Source organism: Tyto alba, unplaced genomic scaffold, assembly GCF_018691265.1.
Source record: "Tyto alba isolate M040663 unplaced genomic scaffold, T.alba_DEE_v4.0 Super-Scaffold_28, whole genome shotgun sequence".
Classification (NCBI taxonomy): domain Eukaryota; kingdom Metazoa; phylum Chordata; class Aves; order Strigiformes; family Tytonidae; genus Tyto; species Tyto alba.
In genome coordinates, this window is record NW_024881302.1 from 334,698 (window position 1) to 354,472 (window position 19,775).

The 19,775-nt window shown below is 46.1% G+C and overlaps 1 long non-coding RNA gene across 4 annotated transcripts in view; it reads left to right on the forward strand.

Moving 5' to 3' along the window:
- The window catches only part of LOC116960363, a 161,407-nt gene that overhangs the window by 27,915 nt on the left and 113,717 nt on the right, over positions 1-19,775 (forward strand). For all 4 annotated transcript variants that reach the window (XR_006165858.1, XR_004406340.2, XR_004406338.2 and 1 more), the window contains exons 2-4: positions 270-398; positions 5,558-5,705; positions 12,815-12,925. This is a non-coding gene — a long non-coding RNA (uncharacterized LOC116960363). The remainder of the gene's footprint in view (positions 1-269; positions 399-5,557; positions 5,706-12,814; positions 12,926-19,775) is intronic.

A 19,775-nucleotide genomic window follows, 5' to 3' on the forward strand; every position in this document is an offset into this window, starting at 1 on the left:
TAGGAGTGATTAGCTGCCTAAACTTACACTGTAATTATCTGTGCTGAGTGGCTTCTGCACATCATTGCCCATTTTTCTGAGTGTTTTTATTTAAGTTGATAATGGAAAACGAATAAAGCCTTAGTTCCATTCTGATTTTGACACTTGTGCCAGAAAATATCTGAAGATGAACATTTTTTTGCTCACAGTAGTTAGATTAATATTTAATTTGCTGGCATCCAGCAAGCTGATTAGTTTTCCTCTGATATGGCTCAACTTTGTAATTACAGGAACTGGCTCCTCCTGGTTTGTGCCTGGGGAAAGAGGCTCGGAGACAATCCTGACATCACTGTGACCAGGATTTCACCAGGCTGACGCACTTCAAGGTTATCCTCTGAAATCTCTGCTCCTGGAAAGAGGTACAGACTGGGACCTGTTCCGTATCTTCTGAGGACAGAGATCTGTCCTTGATTGCATTTAAACTGGAGGGAATGAAAGTGGAAACAAGAAGCAGCCATGTCAAGTCTCAAGGAACGTGTGTTATTTGCCTGCTGCTGCAAGCCAAGCCCTCCTTGGTGACACAGCCCATCTGGTGCTGCAGGCATAGGGGAGGTCCCGCAGCACTACAGTTTGTTTTACACTGGGGATGGGCAGAGCCAACCCAGATACAGGAGATCCCCCCACCTTGACAGTAATCCTCTGCTGAGCCTGGGGAATGCTGCAGGCCTGTGCTTCCAGTGACAAGCCCTTGAATGACCCCCAGCACCACCGTGGAGGCAATCTGATAGAAAGCTCAGTGTGGCATGGGGGGCTGGCTATCTCGGGGCCTCTCTTTTGTCACAGCCATTAGCAGATGCTTGTGAAAAGCTTATAGCAGACAGGGCATGAATTACAGGATTATTTGCCTGTAGCCCTCAGAGATCCCGCTCACAGTCCTTCTGGAGTAGTGGTTGAGTCTGACCATCGAAATGAACTAGCAGGTGGGGCTGTGCTCCAAGAGTGTCTCTGAAGCCTCTCGAAACCCATAAATACACCTGGACTCCACAGCATTCTGGACAAAGAGCCACGTTCAATCCTGGGGTCATACTGCTCTTCCTCTTCCAGCCAGATATCGAATAATTTCACTGGCACCTCAGATTCTTGCGTTTTGAAAACAGGGGCTAGTGCACATTCAGTGTGCTCTGGTGATCCCTCCTGCTAGGGACAGTCCTGCCTTCCTGACTGCATTTGTAGGTGAGTCATCTGCCTGAGTTTTGCTGGACCCTCCTGAGGTGTGCAGAGGGCTCTGCCTGCTCTTGGGGAGGCAGAGGCAACAGGCAAACTTGCATCCTTTGTTCCCATGACCACGGTCCCAATGCTTCCTTCACAAATGGGACTACCACCTGCTATTCACTCATCCAAGTGATTAAGCCTTCCCTACTTGCTCAGAGAGCAACTACAGCTCAGAATCAAATTCAGCCTATAGAATTAACCCGTCTATGATGTCCATTAAGTCTGGAGTCCCCTGACCAGCCATGCAAAGTAACATCTCGTCTTAGTGCCATATTCATCCTGCAGTGTCAGTTTTACCCAACTCCTAAGCACTTGGTAATGGCAAGACTGTCAGGGTGTTAGTTATTCATTAGTTTTGATCCAGTTGAAGAATATATTGTTGTCATAATATGGCACATTGCACCGGTAACAAAACTCCCCATGCAGACAGGGATTAGGGCCATTTTTCAAATGCTGCTGACTGTTAATTTGTACATTGTTTGAAGGGAAAAGGTCTTGTTAGAACTCCAATTTGAACATTACTTCAACAAAGCATAGGGGCAGTTTTTGTATCCTCTCTGATAGCTAGGGGACAAATGGGTGCTGATGACAGGGATGCAGAACGCTAACCCCTATGGCAGTAAGTGCCCAGTGCCGCATACACAGTTCTCATTCATGCACCCAAAGCTAATCAGGTGAACCTCATTAAAATCCACTTGTTCAGCAGCTGACTGTACAGTAGCTGCTGGCTGCTCAGCCTCCATCCCTCATCGCTGTTCTCCAAAACTGTCTGCCAAAACATGATCAGTGAGAAGTTCAGATATTTTGTTTAGCTGTAGTACAATCCTGTCCAGGTGAGACAAGCACCAGGTTAGTGCCACAATGAACCAAGCACTGGTACCAGCCAGACCATGGGCAGCTGGTCTGCTAAGGAGAGGGATGGGAGATAAGAGGTTAAGTCTGGGAGAACTGGAAAGGAAAAGTTGATCTTTTATATGGAAAAGGTGAAGATAGCCGCAAGTCTGCAGGCTGGTGTGGACGGAACATATCTGGGGTGAGAAGGGGAGACCATTTCATGCCAGCTATAAGGTTCCTGTTGTGTCCCCACCACTGAGGAGTGGTGGGACAGAGACCTTCTGCAGTAATGTTCTTGCTGAGGCTCAGTGCACCTCAGTTCACATGTGCAAAGGGCAAAGAGGGAAGTGTGCTGTGCCTGTGCAGAGCTGACTTCTTGTGGAGCTGGGGGAAAGTAGGTCAGGCAGCACCCTTGGGTCTGTTACCTCATGTCTCCTCAGGCCAGAGGACTGTTGGGTTCAAGGGCAGCTTGACAATGGAATGCAGAATTGATTAACGTTCAGAACTGCTCCATTATTGAGCAACTATAGCAGATCTTCTTTGTATTAAAGCTGGATAATCTGGGGAGAAGGGAAGGAGTAGGGCTGTATGTCTGAGCCAGGGTGCTTGCTATTCTCAGTTCTTCCAAGTTCCTTTTCATCATTCCAACAGCTGCCCCTGGAGAGCTTTGGGAAGGAGGGATGGCAGATACTGTAGAGCTCACAGTTCAGCCACCAGTTCCCACAAGTTGAGTGTCCTGTTTGCTTCTAGACCAAAGTGGCAAGTGGAACAGCTGCTGCTGCTGGGGTGTTCTGGGCTGCGATGTGTCTCTGGACTTCCTTCACAAAAGGCAGGAAAATAAAAAAGGAAAATTAATCTCTTAGGGGCAAACAAATCAAACCAGCGACCTCTGCTACAGCTCATAGCCTGCTTAAACACAGGTCTGGACTAGAACATTTGTTGCAACTGTTTAGTGACCCATGCTCTTCCCAGATTCATCTTATGAACCGGAAAAGTCAAGTTGTCTGCCCATGTGCCCTGAAGTACTGATACTTGTTAAATCCACATGCTTTGAAAGTCCTAGAATTGAACTACTGGGTGTGTAGAGAGAAAAGCAAATAAAGCCGGCCGTGATATGTCTGTTTGATCTAGATAACATTCTGATAAGGCCTGATTTATTAACTTAAGGTCTGGTCTTAAGGCCAGGCAAGCCTCGTGGGGTCTCACCTTTGTCCCAGTCATAAAGTACAATGAGGCAGGGGAAGGAGAGTTTGAGAAAGGAGAGCCAGAAGTCCTATTTGCCTGTGGAGGTCTCTGAGTGCCTCCTTTCCAAGCTTTCCAGTTCACACAGTGCCATCAGTTAGCTGGCACTTCAGCTGCCTCTCTGTTTGGTGCCAGGCTCACACACTCTGCCTTGGGCCTGGCTGCAGTGAGCCCTGCTGCCCTGCCTTGGGGTGCAGCATCTCCAGGGCATGGTGCCCAAGGCTGCCTGGGGTGGCTACAGCACTCACCCCTGTGCTCTGCTCTCCTTTGCAGAATCTGCCCTTCCTTCTTCGAAAAAAATATTATAGTAAGAAAGCCCAGGCTGAAACCAAGTTATCAATGACAAGAACAATATGAATATCACCTGTGAACTGGGGATAAATAATAAAGCAAGACAAACACAAGGCACACAGAGGGTAATTAAAGCCACAATACCTAGGGACATTTCTAAATGAAAAAAATAATCTTCACACTGCAATTGCAAAATGATGCATCTCAGTGTATTAATTCTGCCCAAATTAGCAGTGCCTAAAGAACAGCTGACATTATCTGCTAGCTTCAGGGAGTCTGGTGGGGTGAGCAGAGCAACAGAGCTTTGGTTTCCAGCATGGCTTGGTCTTTGGGACCACAACTGGGGAGGAGGTGCTGCATTTCTGCATCTGGCTTCCCTGCTAACCTGCAGCTCCCTGTCGCATCCTGAGCCACCGCACGTGGCCTGAGCTCTCTGTGCGGGTAGGAAGGGAGCAGGTGGGTGCAGGATTTCCCCAGCAAAGCGTCTGCTCCTTCAGCCAGCTGCTGCTGCTGTGGCTGCCATTCTGTCATATTATTCCTTCACGTTTTGAAGTAGGGGAAAAAACTGGAGCAGATGAGGATCAAAATCTTTGTGGTGTCCAGCACCCTTCATGGGGAACTTGGAGCAAAATCACAGAAGTCTTCCAGGAGACTGGTTCATTTTTAATGATATAGGATTATAGTTTGTCTGTTTAATTCAGCCTGAGTGACATAATATCTTTCATTTGGACTTATTACCAGCAGAGCAGTTAGTCAGTTGGAAGCAGACCTAGGGCAGGGCATTTTGTCATTATTTTAAATTTTCTCTATCTGACAAAATTGAAGGCCTTGAAAAGACTAGAGCCATTGTAAAGGATAGAGCATCAGAGAATAGGTCACACAGTATATTAAAAAATGAAAATTGATTCATTCTTTCCTCTGTTGAATAAGCAGCTGTACTTTGGTCCCTGTGATCCATGAAATAAGCTGTCAGGGAAATAGGAAATGTGCCACATTTGAACTTCACTCATTGATTCCATTCTGATCTGAGGTACAGTATTAAAATGCATTACGGTGTGTATAGAATCTGCAGTAGTGACAGCAGCTAGGCCTAGCTTGCTAGTCAGTTGTCTGGGCTATTTGTTATTAAATTAATCAGTGCTTTACAGTGCTGGGACTCATTTACTTAGGTCATCTGGCCAGAGCCAGCTAACAGGAGGAATTTCACAAAAGTGACATTTGTTAGTTTTAAATAAAATCAAAGGCTACAGAAGAGGCTCAGGAGGAGTGGTTCTAACAAGATCTATTGGCCCTTTTATCTGGAGAAACAATTTTCCGGCAGTTCAGAGATTCTGACAGTAATCAATGTAAGAAGGGGTAGCGGAGACTTCTAGAATATGAGACGTTAGGCAAATTAATGCCTGCAACTCTTAACAGACTGCTTAGCTGCAAAATTAAACAGAGGACATTCCCGTTATTGCATAAAAAACATACTCAGTTTCATTTTTTATATCAGAACACACTGCCTTTACACACCTTTTCCCAAATAAAAAATAAACTTTGTTGTGCTGTTCTTAAGTGGCATACAGAGGACTGCCTGCACCTATTACTTGCTGTGGTAAGTCTATTTTATCCATACTGAAATGTCTTTTGCTTCTTTCATGAGTTCTTACAAGTTTTATTAAATAAAACATCATTTTTGCTGCCTTTGTTTTATTTGCCTCAAAATTGTGATTCATAAAGATGGATTTTTATAATTAAGGTAGAAATGAGAAATAACCCCCTATATATAATTTAAAATGTTGAAATTATAGACACTATCTAACTTCTGCTTTAAATCACAGGAACAAACTGCTCCCCATTAGCAGCCCTAATTAAATCCATTTTTCTATGAGTCTTTGGAAAATTCCATTTTAGAAAAGCTGTATTAAGCTCCCTTTTATTTCCTCTTGCTTTGTAGAATTCTCTGTTTGAGATGAATAATGTGTTGAATATGGTGTGTGATGGGTCTGTAGACTCTGAAGATATAACATGAACAAATATATTGTTCTAGAAAGCTGCTATGAGAACACTACTGAGGATTTAGAAGCATCTCAACTACCAGACAGGTAGGAGCACTACCATTCTGGCCTGAGGAGTTTATATATGGTGCAGGAATTGTCAAACATCATGTAGCAAATAGGCTGTGGAAAGGTGGAGGAGGCCTGGAGAAGGGGAAGAGAGAGAATACTGAAGCAAGCAGCATGTTGTTCCTCCTCTACACAGCACGTTCAGGTGTTGTGCTCCTGAGCGCCAGCCTACCACCCTCTGTGCCCTGCTGGTGTTGTCCTAGGCCTTTTGTGAGGAATGAGCAGTTGCACAGGAGTGGAGAGGGGAAAACTTTCTGAGGATAGCCAGCTCTGCTTTTCTTCACTCCATGCAGTCATATGGAGATGGGTTTTCTGCAATGCTGTCCCGAGTTGCCTGTAGCATCTGTCTGAGTCTTTGTGTCAAACGTGTCTAGCAGGGGCCATGCTCCTGCTGAACTCAGATTGTTTCTGCATATAGATCAAAACCTGGCCTGAGTCACTGCTCCTGTGCACAGACAGCTTTGTTAGGGTGATGCTCACTGATGACTTGACTGAGGAGGCAGTGCACAGACCAGAGAACCCACCTGAAACAGCCTCTCATTTTGCAGTCCTTGTGTGTGAAGATTAACTTACTCCCAATAACACCTGCAATAGTCCTAGAGCAGCAGGCTTACTCCTATCCTCAAGCGGCTCCATCATTCATTTACTGTAACGATTGGCTTCAGCCTTCGATTTCCTCTGTGGAGCGTATTGGAAAGAGAGAGGCTGAGCTGTGAGCATTAATAACAATGAATAATAACAGTACGAGTTCCACAAGCTTTAACAATCAAATGAATCAACAATCAGGAGAGTTTCATTAATAAATACTTGCTGGGGTTAGATGACAAGGGAACTAGTGCCAGAGGTGCGCTTATCAGTTAAAAGCACTTATCCTGTGTGATCTACCTCTCAGCTGCTCTGCTTACCTGGCAGGTCCCATATTCTCCTCCATGATCTGCCATGGAGTGGGCAGAGGCCAGAGGGAGCAAAGGAGTAGATGGCTCCTTATGAAGGACCAAAGGAGCAGATGGCTTGGGCTCTGTTAGTATCTATGTTGGGTTTATGTGACAACGTTTCGGTAGCAGGGGGGCTGTGAGGGTGGTTTCTGTGAGAAGCTGCCAGAAACTGCCCCCATGTTGGACATAGACCATAGTGGTTCCAGCCAGCTCCAAGATGGACCCGCTGCTGTCCAAAGCTGAGTCCATTGGTGATGGTGGTAGCATCTCTGTGATAATATATTTAAGAGAGGGAGGAAAACTGCTGCACAACAGCAGCCAGGAGAGAGATGTGAGAACATGTGAGAGAAACAATTCTGCAGACACCAAGATCAATGAAGAAGGAGGGGCAGGAGGTGCTCCAGGTGCTGGAGCAGAGATTCCCCTGCAGCCCATGGTGAAGACCATGGTGAGACAGGCTGTCCCCTGCACCCATGGAGGTCCACGGTGGAGCAGATATCCACCTGCAGCCCCTGGAGGACCCTCTGCAGAAGCAGGGGGATGTGTCTGAAGGAAGCTGTGACCCCATGGAGAGCCCACACTGGAGCAAGCTCCTGGCAGGACTTGTGGCCCCGTGGAGAGAGAAGCCCATGCCGGAGCAGGTTTTCTGGCAGGACTTGTGACCCCACAGGGGACCCATGCTAGGGCAGTCCATTCCTGAAGGACTTCAGCCCATGGAAAGGACCCATGCTGGAGCAGTTTGTGAAGAACTGCAGCCCGTGGGAAGGATCCACGTCGGAGAAGTTTGTGGAGGACTGTCCCGTGGGAGAGACCCCACACAGGAGCAGAGGAAGAGTGTGAGGAAGAAGAAGTGGCAGAGACAATGGGTGATGAACTGACCACAACCCCCATTCCCTGCCCCCTGCATGGCTCAGGGGGAGAAGGTAGAGAAGGGGGTGAAGTTGAACTTGGGAAGAAGGGAAGGGTAGGGGGAAGGTGGTTTTAGATTTGTGCTTATTTCTTATTATCCTACTCTATGCTGATTGGCAAGAAATTAAATTAATTTATCCAAGTCTGTTTTGCCCATGATGGTAATTGCTAAGTGATCTTCCTGTCCTTATCTTGATCCATGAGCCTTTCAAGGTATTTTCTCCCTCAGTTCCTGTTGAGGAGGGGGAGTGATGAAGCGGCTGGGTGGGCACCTGACAGCCAGCCAAGTTAACCCCCCCCCCGGTGTCATGCTGCAGGAAGGCATGTGCCCTTCAGTGGCAGGGAGGTGGGTGCTGCTTTCTCTTGGCCTCTGGCCCCCACCCAGAAATCCCTGCTGGGTTCACTGCCTTACTCTTCCCGCTCTTTGCATGGTACCACAGGGAGCTTGTTACATGGCAAAGGCAGTGGTGCAGAGCCTGGGGTGGCTTGTACTCCCTGAAAACACTGGCAGGAGTGGGTAAACAGAAGTGGGTATAATGCTCTGCCATTTTATTTATAGAAATGGAGTAGCTGCTTTGTGACTTGGAGTAAAATATTCCTCTTCTAAAGCCACCAAATTAAAAGCTGGGAAAGACCTCTTAGGTTACAGTATATTCCCCTCAGGACAGAGTGAGAGGTGCTGGGTAGGGCTGTCTAGCTCATCTTTTTCAGCTTTCTCTTTGGGTGAGCTGAACCTGGGCTGGGTTTTAACCTTTTATCTGGAGCAAATTTCTGTGCCAAGAGGAGCAGCCCTGGTTATTAGGCTTTTACTAGCAACAAAAAGAAACACAGGCTTTGTTCAGTCTGGTTCAAAATCCAGTGTAGAGCAATTGTAATTCAGCTAAGGAAGGTTTGAGGGCCAAATACCAATGTGTTCATTCATTTCAGGAAAAGAGAATGACATCTTCTGTAATCATGATTAAAGGCGCTGTTAATGTCTCTTTCAGGTTTTCCCCTTACCATAAAAGCAAGAGATGTGGTTTTCTCTCTTTGGAAATTGCAACAAATATGTCATCTGCCTTTTCTGTCTGTTAGAAGTCCATTTCGTAAACTTCCATGTTTTAAATAATACAAACTATTTTCTACCAGAAGCCCTACCCTGGGGCACATGATGCTAACAGAAAGGAAAATTGGTTTCAAGAGAAATCACAGAATTCAGGGGTAAAACAGAGCTCTCTACAGTTACAAGGGGTAAAACGGGGAGCTGTTGTGCTGAGTATCTGTTCAAGAGTTAGGCTGCCTGACAGGAAAAGATGCCTCCCTTACAAAGGTATGGGATTTCACCACAAAGACAGGGACTGTGAACCCCATTCCAGTGCATCATCTCATCATTTCCTGCTGCTTTTATGCATTCAAGTGACTCTGCTCCAGTCTTTGAACCTCCTCCACCCTGTCATGTCAGGCTCCACATCACAGGCTAATTATACTGCAGGGCAAGTGTGTTATGCTGCTGGGCTAGCAGACCTGAGCTGCCTCTGGGTGAGTGTGGAGAGTATTTCACGTCGCAACAGACCTAAGCCCTTTGCACACCTGTACCCATGATGAATTGTGTGCACATCTGGCCCCTGCATGGTGGTAATGGAAGTGGTGCTGGCTCAGATGAATCTTCACAGTAAAGGAAAAGTGCAGATTGGCACTTGATTTCTGAGAGCTCGGTGCCTTCTTCTCCTGCTCCATAAGGAGTGTCTCTGTGCTTGTGTCCCATTATGTACCCTGTGACCAACAATTTTGGAGTGCAGAGGTGCTATAAGGTCACAGGGTGCATGTGCCCAGAGAGAGCAGTGATGGAGCTTCAGGCTCTCAACAGTTTTTAAGTTCTTTTCTGTTTGATGGCATCTGTCAGTTTGGCCACCCAACATCTGGACAAGTCATCATTGCTGAGCACATCTGCTGACACCCAGTGCAGTCCATACTTTTGACATCAGAGGTTTCGTCACTCCTTTGGGCTTCATTCTCAGATTGCTCTCATCTCACAGGCCTAACAGGGCTTGTAGCGGTAACATACAAAACCACAGGACTGACTTGCAAAATGAACAAATAGATCACAAGAAAGCACTCTGGACTCTGATGGCTTCTTCTACTATTGATGTGTGCATGCAACGTGGCCAGAATTGTCACTGTGACGAGTGAGTCACACCACAGACATGTATTGAGTCCTGTGGCCTTCTGTAGTTTTTGCTTTCTGACTAATTAATGCTGTGCAACAGTTGAAGCTAATTTCTCTTAGTGCTGTTGCTTTTCATCTCGTATCTGTGCTTTGGTATGCTTGTTGCCTAATTCCACTGAATCCTCCTCTTGGCATCAGGAATCTCTTGTCAAATGGATAGGGTGCTTGGCAGCCTCAGAGCTCTCCATCTTGTTCCTCTGTAGCCTTTGAGCCTCTTTGCCTTTCCAGGTTTTAGAGGCTAAGGGAGGTACTGAAAAGTAACTTGTAAAGTGCCATGTGATGGTTTATTTTTGTGCTATTCCTGAAATGCAAACAACAGCCTGTGCTCTCATTTTTGTCCCTGATCATATATGGGTGTCCTTATTTCTTGAGGACCACTGGGACCCCTTTGAATTTCTCCTTTAAGTCAAGTTCACTTGACAGTCGATATCCAAACTTCTCATACAAGATGGAAGTGCTTCTCCTTCCACGATAAAGCTCTGGCCATTGCTATTTGAGTGCCATGCTGGCATGTGCTCTCAGCTCGTGCAAGGGCACTGTGTCTACAGCACTGGCAGTTTGGGGCTTTGTTGCCTTAACTCTGCAATTACTCTGACCTCACAAGTTGGGTACACTTACCTGGTGGAGATCTGTGATCAGAAACCCCACCAGTGCTCCCTGTGTGTGCATTGCAGCAGCAGAAGCTCCAGGCTCTGGATGGAGCCAATTTGCAAAATGCTGACCAGTCACAGCAATGAGGTCTTCTCAGTCCACTTTCCTAGATGAGTCAGACTGTGAGGTGTAGTGTCCAGGCTGGCTGCCAACACAGTGCTTTACATTCTGCCTGAAGCTCTACTGCAGTTCTGATGGATAGGATATCCCTTCTCAGTGCCGCCCTAATCTACTAGCTGCATACAGCTGCTTCTTTCCATTTCAGATGTGGGTAGAGTGATTCCACACCAACAGTAATGCTGTAAAGGCCTCTAGACTTGCAGAAAATGTTATATAAATTAAATAATAGTAATGATTTAATAATGATGCTGTTAACAATTGTGAACTCAGCCAGAATTACAGCCTGTTCAGTCTGTTCTGAGGGTGGGACTTGCATTTGCCTTTTCTCCTGCTGTGACAAGCTACTATCATTGTTTTTTCAGCAGAAGGCCCCACAGTGTGCCATGCTGGACGTTTCTAAGGACTCTGTAGATGTTTCATAACCATGCTGTTCTGGCACAGCACTGTCTGTGTTCCGGACATGTTTGTGCACTTTATTGCTTGATTGTGTTGGTAGGTCTGTTACGTTTTGCTCTAGCAGTCTGTTGGATTTCACTCTTTTACCTACAGTGTATTTTCTAATGCTCTCAATATTAGTGTAAGGAGATCTTCACTTTTTTTCCAGGACATATTTAGAGTCTTGACAGATGTGGCCCCTACGTGTTGGTAATACAATGGGAGGTCTCTGGGAAAGGCCAAAGCTGTTATGGGCTCATAAGAACGTAGAGTCATGAAACAGCCCTGGAATGTGAAATATTGGTTAAAAGTGACCAATGCAGATATGAATTATTAAATCTATTAGCATGGAGCTGCCATAATGAAGTGTCAGATTCTTCACAAAACCAATTCCTATTAAAAAGACGTAAGATTAAAAGCAGAGTAGATTCTAAAATGTTGGAAACAGAGAGAATACAGTATTGATCATCCACACCAGTCATGTCTGTTTCTATTTAGAAATTTGAAAACTAGATTCATGAATTAATGATTCAGTGTCAAAAAGGGGCCCAGAGGGAGCAAATCTATTTAAGTCATGTGTCTGTGACTGTAAAAACCTCAGCACCATTGGGAACTGGTAAGAAGACAGTAATGGGAGAGGGGCTGAGTGGCAGTGATTTCAAACCCCAGCATGGACAGGACAGGAAGGGGATATATCAGATTTTAACTCCATGAGAGTGAATAGGCATTGAAGGTCTGGATTCTCAGAGCACACAGCAAGCAGCACAGGGATAAGAGATAACCAGTTGTATCACCCACTGGGTTGAGGCTCAAGTTTTCCAGCTCAGCCATTAACAGTCGTGGTGGGTTAACCCGGTCTGGCTGCCAGGCGCCCATCAAGCTGATCTCTCACTACCCCTTCTCAGCAAGATAGGGGGAGAAAACAAGATGAAAAAGCTCTCTCTGAAGATAAGGACAGGAAGATCACTCACCAGTTACCATCACAGGCAAAACAGACTTGACTTGAGGAAGATTAATTTATTGAGAATTAAAAATAGAATAGAATAGTGAGAAAGAAAAACAAGACTAAAAAACACCTTCCCCCTTCCTGCCTTTCTTCCCAGGCTCAACTTCACTCCTTCACTCCCAACTCCTCTCCTCTTCCCTCAGAGCAGTGCAGGGGGATGAGGAATGGGTGTTGCAGGCAGTTCATTACACTTCGTTTTGTGGCTCCTTCCCCCTCATGCTCTTTCCCTGCTCCAACGTGGGGTCCCTCTCACAGGAGACAATCCTTCAGGAACAGACTGCTCCAGTGTGGTTCATGCATGGCCACGGTTCCTGCCGGCAGCCTGCTCCAGCATGGGCTCTCCATGGGGTCACAGCTTCTTTCAGACACACCCTCCTGCTCTGGCACAGGGTTCTCCAGGGACTGCAGGTGGATATCTGCTCCTCCATGGAACTCCAGGGGCACAGCCTGCCTCACCATGGTCTTCACCAGAGTCTGCAGGGGAACCTCTGCTCCAGCACCTGGAGCATCTCCTCCCCGTCCCTTGGTGTTGGCAGAATTGTTTCTCTCACATATCCTCACTTTTCTCTCCCCAGCTTTTGTGCAGCACTTTTCCCCCTTTCTTAAATATGTTATCACAGAGGCACCACTGGTGTTGCTGGCGGGCTCAGCCCAACACAGGAGCAGCTCCTGGTCTCTTCTAACTGAGGTCACCCCTGCAGCCCCCCTGCTACCAAAAGCTTGCCACGTAAACTCAGTACAACAGTGACTGCAAGTCATTAAAAAGGACCTGCACAGACACTGACACACCTGGAAAGAATTTGTGTTTGCTCTGAAACTTGTGCAGGTGTTCTGGATTTTCCTTACTGAAGCTGGGCAGTTTTAACTCACTTCAACCTGAATCTCTGCCCAGAGAACCAGAAAGTACATTACAGAAGACTGGAAAAATGCAACCAAGGTAAGAAGCAGAAACTTACACCCTGAGTTTGCCTTTTGAGATTGAGGCTTATGATAGGAATTGGTAAAAGATGTAGAAACAAAGTTAAAGAGAGGCTTTTGATGGAATGTTTTGCTTCCAGGGATAACAGTTATCAACATTTCTTTGCATAAACTTTCATGTCTGACTTTTTTGATCAGTTCTCATATTTATGTGTGTGAGCCTCTCTGGGTGAGGGTTTGTGTTCCTGAATATAGGGCTAGAAGTCTGGGGAGACCCACACTTCAGTTCAAGCCTTTTCTCCAGTTACCAGCTGATTTCAGAGACTGTCCCACAGTCGTACAGCTCTTGGAAAATGTATTTCAGTTGCCCATAAATTCATTTCTAAAGCTTCAGAAATGCCTTTTCCTTTAACCTTTTCAGTGTTCTAAAATGCAACATGTGATCTGTGAAGAAGGGTATACTTTGTGTCCCTACCAACCAAGGTGTAATCATGCTTGAGAACATCTGAGCTTATTTGTTACTTATCTAGGCACATGCATGTATAATTCTGGTAATGTGTGAGTAACTTGAGTAACTTTTCCTGGTATTGTTGCCTAGGGGGATGCACTGTGAGGCAGGGAGTTTAGGTTTTTTTTCTGTTATCTGGTGCTGATTGAATGCATGGCCTTGGGAAAGTTATTTGACCTCTTTGTGGATCGTTTTCTCAAAAAACAAAATGGGTATAAGGAAAATTGTCCACTTACATATGCACTAGAAATCTAAATTCAAGTAGAAAGACAGTCAAGAGATTCTGAGAGGAAGTGTAGAAAATACATGAAAACTTAGTGTCTGAGTCAGGGGGAGGCATTTGAAAAAATTCCTTGTTTGCTATCGGTATTAATGTATCAAGTGTATAAAAGGTCCTTCTCCGTTAGCTGCTTGTATTGTTGTTATGTGGGGCACTGGTACATCTTCCATGTCACCCATGCCACCGGGTGATAGAACAATTTCATAGATTCTACTTGGTGTAAGGTAGTAATTCTTTGTTTTATGTATGCGGACACACATTTCTCTAATTGCTGTGCAATGTTCTATATAAAGCTCCTTGAAATGTTTTCAGTGAGATCAAGTAACTTGTAAAAGCATGTTTTACTCAAGTGGGATTCTCATCTATGTGTAGCTGGTCATTTATCGCACATCCTCTTTTAAACTTGTGTTGGGCTGGTGTAATCTTTTCTTGGCCTGTATTTGGCAGCCTGGCTGCTTTCTGGTTGTGCAGGAGCTAATGGCGCTGCTGTTCACACCTTCCTGTGCATTCATTGCAACACCTTCCCACACATACGATTAAAAGACAAAACTTAATTTTGCAGAAATTAATTGTGTTAGCAAAATGGTTTTTAAAACACTCTGGAGAATGTTCTGTCAGCTTGACAGATGAAGGTAATGCTACAAAATGAATTTTGTTGACAAAATAATTTCAGGGTGTTGATAAAATGCGTTTTGTCTTCAGAGTGAAAAATACCAGACTGACAAATACTATTGTCCTTAGAAGTGTTTTTTTCAGCTGTCAGTCAATTATTCCCTTTTTAAACCAGCCAATGATATCTCATATCTGAAAAAGCTTTCATAAAAGATAATGTAAAGCTCTGAAGGACAAAATAATTAAACTTTGATTTGTTGCTTTCAAATTGAAAACAGCTTTGTTACTTTGATGAACAAGGATGGGTTGCCTGCGAAGTGGAAACAGGTGGCAAGCCTTTGACGGAAATTTGACACGGGTTGTGGAGAAGAGAGGGTAGATTCAGAGCTGGGTTTCTTGAAACAGCTGTTCGTTTGAAAACTTATTGCTAGACTATCTGAATACGCTGCAAGCTTTTAAAATGGCTCTCCTGCAGATTTCACAAGTCGTCTGCGTGTGCTCAGAAGCCTAATTTCTTCTTTCCCTTATGTCGCACTCGAGCGTGTGAAAAGGGACGCGCATCAGCCTTCTGCCCGGCGAGGGCTGCGGGCGGCCGGCGGCAGCGCGCTCCCGGTCGGGCAGGGGCCCGGCCCGGCCCGCCCGCCGAGGGCCGAGGGGCCCGGCCCGCCCGCCGAGGGGCCCGGCCCGCCCGCCGAGGGCCGAGGGGCCCGCCCCGCCCGCCGAGGGGCCCGGCCCGCGGGGGGCCTGCTCCTGGGCGGCCGCGCCGTTTCCCGCCGGCTCTGTGCGGCTTCCCGCGGGTCCTGCCTGCCCGCCGGGGCTGCCTCGCCCCCCGTGAGGCGTTGCCTGCCCCTTGCCACCCCGGGTGGTTACACGACCGATTCTGCACGCTGCGGCCGGGAGGGCCTGGGCTCTCATCTCGCCTGTTTGTAGGACGGAGGCCCTTTCCAGAGCAGCAGCCCAGAGACCTCTGGCTCTGTGTAGAGCAGGGCAGGGTAGGCAGAGGCTTCCCTGTTCTCTGCTGCAAGGCAGAGAGAGCAGGTGAGGCTGCTGCTGCACGCTGCAGGGGAGGCAGTGCTCAGGAGCTGCCGAGCTGCACGGCCTCCAGATGTTGAGACTTTGCATCAGTATTTCCTGTGGTGACCCGGTGACATCAGCAAAAACATGCCTCTGGGGCGTAAGCAGATGGCATGGCTTACAAACACTGCTACCATCACCAGGTTTCTGGTTCAACCTTAATAGTATGTACTTGGAAGAAAATCCATGTGTCCTTTCAGCAGCTCCCAGGCACACTAGGCCTTTCATCATGACAGCTGTATCAAGTCAAGCCCAGAAAATCAGTGCTAAATCTGATGAGATTTTATTTTTTTAGTTAGTGGACCAAAGTCCTGCCTGCTGCAGCCCACAAAAAAGTTAAGCAAGTTACAGTAGGAGTAATTGGACTCAATATAATCTCAGTCACTAAGTGCATGGAGCTGTTTCTCCTAGGTGCTGTTTTGGGTGAGGATCTCTTGGGCTCTCTAGGCATTCTGCTGCTTCCCAGGAGGGTGGCGTGCCAATATTTTTTCTGAATCACTCTGGTTTCTTATTGGGATCTTGTGTTCAACAGACACATCCCCTTTTGCCCTGCATCACAGAAAAGGGAGGAACAAAATCCTGTGTTATGTGTGAACTGGACTCTGCTGGGATTTTTCAGGAGGGTTGAGCTCAAGGAGATAGTCTTGTGATGAGGTAATGATGCTTCATTGCTAGGTTGTATTTTTTTCTTTTTTATCAATACTGGCATAACTAATTACATTAAAGCATAAATGACCTTGTTGGAACAGCTAATCTTAGTCAAATGAGTGTGCCACTCCCATAAGTCACTGGAATGACACTTAGCATAATAGCTCCTTAATATGTGGAACATCTGTTCTCCATTTTTGTAATAATCGGTGACTCTTCCTCATTACCTTCACTTACTAGTGCCAAAGTGAGCCAGCCATTCCTGGCGTAACATTTAAACTTTTTCACTTCTGACTGTATGGGGTTTTGAAACCACTGACAAGAAAATAATCAGTCAAAACCTATAAATCATCTGAAATCCCAGTTACAATTAATGTGTGATAATTAACTAATGGTAGTTAATGACACTGGATAATAAATTAACAAAAACAGTTTCTCTTTTGGAATTAGAGTAATAGTGATGCAGTAGCCTTAATTATGCCTTCAGTCTTGCTTTGAAGGGGGATTGTCTTTTGCTTTAGGAACAGTAGGATTGAAACCCCACAGTGGATTGTCTTTTAAAACATGCTAATAAATAAGAACCTTCTGTGGCCATCTAGTCAGGCCATACCATAAGCAGAACTAGCTGTCTGCATTAATAGCTGCTCTCATTGCAGCAGTGCACGGGCTACTTGAACAGTGTTTCGGGAGAGCCAGGGGAAGCGATGGGCTTCCTGAGCCCCGGGAGGGTGGTGAGCTCTGGTTGTTTCCCTGCTGAAGAACAGCCCCAGCACTGTCTGCTCGGGCACTTCTGCAGCTCGTGCCAGGGACACTGTCATGGGCAGACTGTGCCTCAGGTGACAGAAGAGCCATGTTTGGCTCATTAGGCTCAAACCAACCCCTCCAGCTTGGTTGAGCATGGCAGGGGAATAGGATATGGCCATTTCCTGGGGGAACTGGGTTGTCTGAATATTATTTGCTGATTGAACTTCAACAGAACCGTGCTTACCCCTTCAGTGCTGTCTGTCTTTAGCAGGCAGATAGCAGCCTGTCTTCTCCCTGTTGGGGTGTGGAGGACAGGGAGAATGAATGCACACCTACTAATCTGCCTTCAGTTCACATCTGCCTTTTAGGCTGCTTGGTCCTGTGGTACAATCACACCAATGCTAGAATAACACCTTAAAACCAATCATTTTTATGGGAACACACATAGTATAAAAGGTCTGACTGTCTGTGCACACATATACCATCAGTGGCTATTACCCAATAAAGCTGTCAGGTAGAGAAACATCACAGCAAGTCCTTGAACAATATCTTCTCAAGTTTAAACAGGGGAAAAAGCTCCTCACAATTCATTTCTCATAAAAATAAAGAAAAGAGAATCAATACAAGCTGAACAAATGAATCAGAGTTGCTTCCTATAGACAAGGAGAGAAATAGGGTTTGAGACCACAGGTGCTGGCTTTGGGAGGGCAGCCCACTGGCCATGCAAATCACCCTGACAGACTTGGCAAGAACCCTCAGCTGCTAAATGCCAGTGTTAGCTGCATGCATTGTCTTTGCCCAGAATTTGACTTTTTTTCTGGAGAAGAGCAGGAGCCCCCAGTTCTTCCCAAGAGCTGACAGGCCAGGGACTGCCAGACAGCCGTGCTCTGCTTTCTCCACGGTGAGAAGAGTCTTGGCACAATCACAAACCTGGAATAATGAGCAGGGTGTAAACGAGCTGCTCTTCTGCACTGGTGTCCTCGTGTCTGTAAATGCTGTCATTACCTTCCTCCACTCAGCACAGATGCACCCAGAAATCCTAAGCTTCATTGTCCCATTTTTGCAGCAGTTCTTGGGCCCAAAAGGAGCTGTAGGAAGCGTTTTAGTTTCTCTGTAGTGATTAGGAACACAGTGCTTCCTTCATGACATACTGTCTGTGCTTCTGAGGATCCTGCACACTGAGCCTTTTGTATTTCTCTCTTCACAGTGTGAGTCCTATAATGCTCCATTTAATGGATGTTATTTAGGTTGAGAGGTAAGCAGCTTAAATGCTTTGCTTTCTAGCATCTGTGTCCTGTTAGACCCATTTCTCACTCACTCCCAATTGCACATTTTGTTACATGAACATGTTTAGACAGAACAAGGGTTTTTCCCTCCTTCAAATATTTATAGTGATGACTTGTGATGTAATCAATAGGGTTTGCAGAATCTCACCCTGCACTATCACATCTCTATTCTTCAGAATGATGCTTGCTGCAATATTATAGCTAGGACTGACAAGATAAAGCTGAGTTAAAACAAATTGCACATTATCTGTTTCCATTCTGCTGTTGAGATTGTGAAAGAGAACAAATGAAATTCTAGCAAAGAGAAGCTCTTCTCCCTCCTCCCAAGCAGAGGATTGGCAGCTACTGAGGCAGACCAAGAGCAGCTTTGACAGAAGCTGTGCTGAAATGGGGCTCCTACTCCTTCACCCCCAGCAGGTGACCAGAGTGCTCAGCACCAGGCTTCCAGACCTGCATCCATCTCGCCTCCATGCTAGATCCTGAGCACATCTTTCCCAACGCCTCTTCAGTCTTTGCTCAGTCAGATCTGGGGGATCTTCAGAATTCAGCACGCCATTACAGGCCGTGCAGAAGTATGGCCTGAGCTCTCCTCCTCCTGCAGCACACCCCAGGAGGTGTAGCAGTAGCTCGCACCCACTGTTGCCTGGTGTCTTTGTCTCTTACCCCCAAGAACCATTGCAAGGAGAAACACTTTCAGGGAACTGGGATCATAAGGCAGTTTTTTCCTCCCTGTCCCAGCCAGCAGTGAGCCAGTTTTCATGGGCCCAAAGAACGCTGATGTCCCACACAGTCCCCACAAGCGATGCTGGCAGGATCCCTTTGTGGGCCAGTCTGAATGCTGGCTGTCTGCTCTACTAGGCCTGCATCACAAAGTCTGAGTTTTTGACACTGCAGGCCTGCTGTGAAGCTGCCTCTTGTCAGCAAACGCTGGAAGCGTTTTCTGAAGGAGTTTGGGAAATCAGTCAGTCTATGGGGAGGTTTGGCTGATGTAGCATTTGAGCAAAGCACTGTTCAATATGGATAGCTTACTCTGTGCTGAACTAAGAGATAACAGGAGCTCTTCATGTAGTGAGGAATGAAATGCAGCCTTTTCAGGAAGCCACGTGCTCCTGTAGTTAATGGGGAGTTAGCATCTTGCCACGGAGCTGCCCAACTAGGGGACTCAGCACAAAGTCATTGGGCAGTGTTTAATAACTCTGCCTTAGAGACTAAAGAACTTCCCACTTGTTGCTCCTATGAAAAAGCAAAAAAAAAAAAAAAAATTGAGTGTAGCTTGGCAGATGGCAAGGGATGAAATGAGGGATCAGACACTGTGAAAGATACAGGCAAAATACCACCTGATTTGTCTACTTAAAAGCTGGTTCTGTACTGGGAAAAGTCACAGACTCTGCCTCTGCACAGCTCCCTGCCTCAGTCTGTGAGTGCTGAACCAGGGAGTCCTCCCATCTGAGACTGAAAGCTGCAGAGGAATGCTTAATTATGTAGCTGCAACCCCAAAGCATAATTACTGATATGAACTACCTGCGACAACCCTGGAAAGCTGTTTAGCATCAAAGACGTTATTTAGCTAGCCAATAACAAAGAATAATTTTCAAATTCTCTAGGAAATAAATTTCTACAGATTTTGAAGATACTGAAAGTGATGGATCATTATTACCTGGCATTAGGAATTATTTTTCCTAATTCTTTGTTGAAAAGTGAGACACATGCTGGTAGG